Source organism: Lathyrus oleraceus, chromosome 2, assembly GCF_024323335.1.
Source record: "Lathyrus oleraceus cultivar Zhongwan6 chromosome 2, CAAS_Psat_ZW6_1.0, whole genome shotgun sequence".
In the NCBI taxonomy this organism is placed as follows: Eukaryota; Viridiplantae; Streptophyta; class Magnoliopsida; order Fabales; family Fabaceae; genus Lathyrus; species Lathyrus oleraceus.
Window position 1 is genome coordinate 205,712,498 of NC_066580.1, and position 6,936 is coordinate 205,719,433.

Genomic DNA, 6,936 nt, shown 5'->3' on the forward strand with positions numbered 1-6,936 from the left:
AGAGATTCCTGATGAGATCACCCGGCTACTTGAGCATGAAGAGAAGATCATTCAGCCGCACCTTGAGAATCTGGAAACATTCAACTTGGGGTCTGAAGATTGTGTGCGAGAGGTAAAGATTGGGGCACTCCTGGAAGAATCTGTCAAGAAGGGGTTGATTGAATTGCTACGAGAATATGTTGACGTCTTTGCCTGGTCATATGAAGACATGACTGGTCTGGATACTGGTATTGTGCAACATTTCCTACCTTTAAAGCCTGAGTGCGTGCCTGTGAAGCAGAAACTCAGAAGAACTCATCCTGATATGGCAGTGAAGATCAAAGAGGAGGTTCAGAAACAAATTGATGCGGGGTTTCTGGTGACTTTTACATATCTTCAATGGGTGGCCAATATTGTGCCCGTGCCTAAGAAAGATGGAAAATTCTGGATGTGTGCGGACTATAGAGACTTGAATAAAGCTAGTCCGAAAGATGATTTCCCTCTACCACATATTGATATGTTGGTAGACAATACAGCTAAATTCAAAGTCTTCTCGTTTATGGATGGATTTTCCGGATATAATCAGATTAAAATGGCACCCGAGGATATGGAGAAGACAACATTCATCACACCTTGGGGAACATTCTGTTATCGAGTGATGCCCTTTGGTTTGAAGAACGCCGGAGCCACGTATCAACGAGCTATGACCACCTTGTTTCATGATATGATGCACAAGGAGATTGAGGTATATGTTGACGATATGATTTCTAAGTCAAGAACGGAAGTTGAACATATAGAGCACCTATTGAAGCTTTTTCAGCATCTGAGGAAGTATAAGCTTCGTCTGGATCCCAAAAGTGTACATTTGGAGTCCGTTCTGGCAAGTTATTGGGCTTCATTGTTAGTGAAAGAGGTATTAAGGTTGATCCTGCAAAGGTCAAAGCAATACAAGAGATGCCTGCGCCCAAAACTGAGAAGCAAGTCCGAGGTTTTCTTGGCCGCTTGAATTATATCTCCAGATTCATATCCCACATGACTGCCACATGTGCACCAATATTCAAGCTCCTCCGGAAAGATCAGTCTCATGATTGGACCGAGGATTGCCAGAAAGCTTTTGATAGTATTAAAAAGTATCTGTCTAAGCCTCCGATTCTGTCTCCGCCCATGGAGGGGAGACCATTGATCAAGTATTTAATTGTGCTAGAAGATAGTATGGGTTGTGTCCTTGGTCAGCAAGATGAATCAGGGAAGAAAGAGTATGCTATCTACTACTTGAGTAAGAAGTTCACCGATTGTGAGTCTCGATATTCAATGCTTGAGAAGACATGTTGTGCTTTGGCTTGGGCCGCTAAGCGCTTACGCCAGTATATGACAAATCATACGACTTGGTTGATATCCAGAATGGATCCAATCAAGTACATCTTCGAGAAGCCTGCTTTAATAGGGAGAATTGCCCGTTGGCAAATGTTGTTATCTGAGTATGATATTGAGTATCGAGCTCAGAAGGCTATTAAAGGTAGTATCTTGGCTGACCATTTGGGACATCAGCCTATTGAAGATTATCAGTCAGTTCAGTATGACTTCCCGGATCAGGAAATTCTGTATTTGAAGATGAAAGATTGTGATGAGCCTACTCTCAATGAAGGGCCAGAGCCTGGTTCCAGATGGAGTATGGTATTTGATGGCGCTGTAAATCAATATGAAATGGTATTGGGGCAGTAATTATTACTCCTCAGGGCACACATATTCCTTTTACAGCAAGGCTAACATTCAAGTGCACGAATAATATGGCTGAGTATGAGGCCTGTATTATGGGATTGGAGGAATGCATTGATCTTAGAATCACGCATCTTGATGTATATGGTGATTCGGCCCTCGTTGTTAATCAGATTAAGGGGGAGTGGGAAACGAATCAGCCTGGCCTCATTCCATACAGAGATAATGCGAGGAGGATTTCAACGTTCTTTACTGAGGTTGACTTCCATCATATTTCTCGAGATGAGAATCAGATGGCAGATGCTCTTGCTACACTTGCTTCAATGATTGTGGTTAAATTGTGGAATGAAGTCCCCAATATCACCGTGATGCACTTGGACAGACCAGCTCATGTATTTGCAGTAGAAGAAGTAAAAGATGATAAGTCGTGGTATTATGATATCAAGTGTTTCCTTCAGATCCAGATTTACCCGCCTGGGGAATCTGTAAAAGATAGGAAGACTTTGAGGAGATTGTCAGGCAGTTTCTACCTCAATGGCGAAGTGCTTTACAAAAGAAATTTTGACATGGTTTTGCTCAGATGCGTGGATAGACACGAAGCAGACCTGTTGGTGGCTGAAGTTTATGAGGGTTCATTTGGTACTCATTCCAATGGACATGCCATGGCTAGAAAGATGTTGAGAGCAAGCTACTATTGGTTGAAAATGGAGTCTGACTGCTGCAAGTATGTGAAGAAATTCCATAAGTGTCAGATTTATGCGGATAAGATTCATATTCCCCCGACACTTTTGAACGTGATTTCATCACCATGGCCTTTCTCTATGTGGGGAATTGACATGATTGGCATGATAGAGCCGAAAGCGTCCAATGGACACAGATTTATTCTCGTAGCAATTGATTACTTCATCAAGTGGGTTGAAGCGGCTTCGTATGCAAATGTGACCAAGCAGGTGGTCGTGAAGTTTATCAAGAATCAACTCATATGTCGATATGGTGTGCCAGATAAGATCATTACTGATAATGGATCTAACTTGAACAACAAAATGATGAAAGAGCTGTGTAGAGAGTTCAAGATTGCACATCATAATTCTTCTCCTTACAGACCCAAGATGAATGGGGCTGTTGAAGCTGCTAATATGAACATTAAGAAAATTATCCAGAAGATGGTTGTTACGTAAAGAGATTGGCATGAGATGCTTCCATTTGCTTTACATGGATATCGTACATCGGTCCGCACTTCAACAGGGGAAACTCCTTTCTCTCTTGTTTAAGGCATGGAGGTTGTACTCCCAGTAGAGGTGGAGATCCCATCAATGAGAGTCTTGATGGAAGTCAAGTTGACTGATGCTGAATGGGTTCAAAGTCATTACGACCAACTGAATTTGATTGAAGAGAAGAGATTGACTGCCATGTGCCACAGTCAGTTATATCAGCAAAGGATGAAGAAAGCTTTTGATAAGAAGGTCAAGCCTCGTGTGTTCCGAGAAGGTGACCTGGTGCTCAAGAAAGTCTTGTATTTCGCGCCCGATTCCAGGGGCAAGTGGACTCCAAACTATGAGGGTCCGTATGTTGTTTAGAGAGCCTTTTCAGGCGGTGCTTTGATACTTACAACTATGGATGGGGAGGATTTCACTCGTCCTGTGAATTCAGATGCAGTCAAGAAATACTTCGCCTAAAAAAATAAAAAAAAATAAAAATTGAATAGCTCGCTAAGTTGAAAACCGGAAAGGGTGGCTTAGGCAAAAATGAGCGTCTCGGTGGATTGAAAACCCGAAAGGGCGATCCAGGCAAAAATTAGAGACACAAAATAAATAAATATAATAATGATGTATGTATCCCGCTAGACTGAGTACCTCACCCTGGGGCAATCTAGGCAAAAATTAGGAATTTGGCAAGTAACTGCATCCTGGCAAGACTTTGTTCTACAACTGTCGACCGTCAGAGATCCTCGTTCATTATCAACCAAAGCTTCAAATACATCGGATTCAGAATTGGTGGAGAAATGGTCATTATGTTCAATGTAGCCCTTTTCCAATATATATCACCAATTTCAAATTTGTAAAGATCTATGGAGTCTTGCCATTCGCAGACTACCATTCTATCAAATAAATTTGAGCCTTTTATGCAATATTGGCACTCTTACCTGTTTCTATTCAACAAATGTTTTGCATGTTTTGATTAAGAAAATATCATTGTTTTAAACGATCAAATTTTTTATAATTTGTTTTTAAACAAAGTGAACATTCACAATGACGAAAGGATACTTAGGAGATCCTCAGTGCTCTCCCAAGGGTGGTACGATCCCCAACAGGGTAAGATTTTTGTCCATATTCCTGGCATGACTGTATCTCCTCCCTCCGGAACCCCTCGTGGTTTATCCTACCAAGTGGATTGCTTGTTGAGAGTCACCTCTTTTCCCTTCAGCAGAGTAGCAATCTCTCTTCCTCAGCAGCTTGGATCTCTTTGGGCAAGAGCGGTATTTGGTGGTTGATCCCGATAAATCCTTTATCTCCTCGGATAGATTCCCCAGTGGAGTTGTTGGTATGGTGGACCTTGTCTGTGATAACTCTCGTCCCTAGCTGGAATGATTGATGATTCATCCCTTGCAGAGTTCTTTGCTTCCTGGTATCTCTGATCCCCAGCAGATTGGATACTCCCCAGTGAACTTGGCTTTCTCTCTTGAGATGTAGTACCGGGTGGTTGATTCTTGGACCTGGTTGTGTTAGATATGTCTGTCTGTCAGCATACATCATACATAAACCACGCATATACATGCATAATTATAACATTCAAATATTCCTGTTGCATTCTTTGCCATATATCGTTGTTTGCTGTCTCCTGCTATTTGGTGATATACTTCCCCGAGCAGATGTGTGTGTCTGATCTCTCCATATAGAGTCAGCTCCATAAGCAGAAAGCATCTATCCTTTCTTCCATATTCCCCACCGGGTTATATCGTCGTGGATGTTGATTATTTTTGTTCCTTCCCAACACATATACTGGGATGGTTTTCCCCATTGAGTTATATCCTCACCGGGACAAGTCTTGATTTGGTGTGTCTATCTAGTTTGATCCTAGACCGGTCTCTTGAGATGCTTTTCCTGTTTCCCCGTGGTAAATGAATAATTTCTCAATAATTAGTAATTATTATCCCCGGCGGAGTCTGTGTTTCTCTACCCTCATACCGGTAGTTGTAAACCCTATTTCTTCCCTTTTTGTAGAGTAACTATTTTTGCTTATCTTCAATTGGTGACAGTTATCTTCATCCGATATTCGGTGATGATATCCCCTCATCTGCTTGGATAATTTCCCTGATTACGCAATTTATCCCCAGCGGGTCATCTCTCGTCTACCTTATTGTTGTTGGTGACGATTGTTTCTCTCCTGAATTGGTCATCATTATATACCTAGTTTCGGTATCCCGATGCCTTCTCTTTTCGGTCGATTTATCCTTTATTAACCCAATAACCGGTTGTGGATAATCGTCCATGCGAGTATATTATCTACGTTCTGACGGTAATAGATAGTATATCTCATGCACTCTTGGGTCTGAAGCCTTTTGTTCTTCCCCAGTTGAGTAAGATTCGTATCCCCTTTGTGGAGTCGAATGTCCATCCTGTAATCGAGTTTGCTTTTAGCCCTCTTTTGGATGATGAGTGTTTTGGGAATATTCCCCAATTCACGCCTTGGTCGGTCACCTATTATATGCCCAGTAATCGGTATCCCTGGTGTTCCTTCCTCTCTGCTCCCTATTTCGACTTTTTGTCCCCTGTGGAGTCAGAATCCCTGAGTTGAAGTATACCTTTTAGGTTTTCCTCAGACGTTTTGAAGTTTTGATATCTCTCACCCTTATACCGGTCTTGGATATTCATCTCTTCCTGAGCATGTTGTATCTCTCACCCTCATACCTGGCGTTCAGATCACATGTCTCATTGAGCTTATTACCCAGTAACCGGTAATACCTCATCTCGCTGCTTCCCCAGGAGAGTCTTTTTAGACATCCCTAGCGAGGTCCCTTAGTGGATTATTTTTGTCCGGATTTCTATCCGAAGTATCCGTTGTGGATAGTTTTGCTGTATTGGCATATTCCCCAATACGGGCGTCTTCGAGTTAGCTCGAGTCTTTCCATTGGTTTATTCCCTTTGGAATTCTGCTCCCCAAAATTTGAGTCGTGCCCTGCTCACGCATTTCTTTCTTATCCCCATAAGAGTCCCCAGGATTTTTTCCTATGGAATGTATCACTCATATAGATTGTTAGTGTCTCCTGATTTTCTTTACTACTTTGTGGACACATATCCCCATAGAGTGTTACCATTTTGCATACATACATTTGCATCATGAGGTCTCTTAGGGAACAAAATTCGTCTCTTTGTTATTATTTAAGCCCATTCTACCTCGTCGAGACGAAGATTTTAACCTTCACTTTTCCGGCTAGAATGACCTTAAATAGGGACATCTGTAAGACCCCAATTTTGACCCTAAGATCCCTCATGGCATCATAACATTGCATTTGCATTGCCTCAAGGATCTTTAGCATCTTGATTCCCTTTGCCTTTGGGTGAGACTCCTTGTGATTGGTTTGAGATCACCAAGCATGCTTGAATTATACATCATTGTTTCTCTTACTTTTGTTTACTAACCAAAAGCACAAAAGTATGTCACTAACATCTTTTGTTTGAAGCTTGAGTATCATCCAAGACACCTTGTGGGTTCTATTTAGAGGATTAGTCAACACAAGGGAATGGCTTGAGATACTTCCAACAGGTTCAAATGGGGTCTATTCGTCAGTCAAAACGTTAATCTTGAAGGAGCCAAAGTTTGTTCATGAGCTGTCGTGCTCGCTAGGCGAAGCCCACGTGTTTAAAAAAAAAACGAAAAAAAAAGTAGTAATAATAATAATAAATAAATAAATAAATAAAATATAACAAAAAATTTTTGGACTTGGGCCTCACTCATTTGAGCCCACAGGTCCACAAAAATCAGGTTATAAATTCAGAGTTTCAGTGAAACAAAATTTCATATTCTATTCCTATTACCCTGGCAAGGAAAAAGATAGTGAGAGAAGAGGTAACAGAGTTCAAAGCAACCTCCAGAGACTGAAGGGAACTCATCGGCAAAGAACCAATTCCCTCTCATATAAACCCTCAGATTGCTTTGCAAACCCAACCGGGCCATTCAATTTCATCGGTCTCTCCAATCAGGTTTGCCTTATTCCCATTACTTTATGCTTTTAATTTGAAT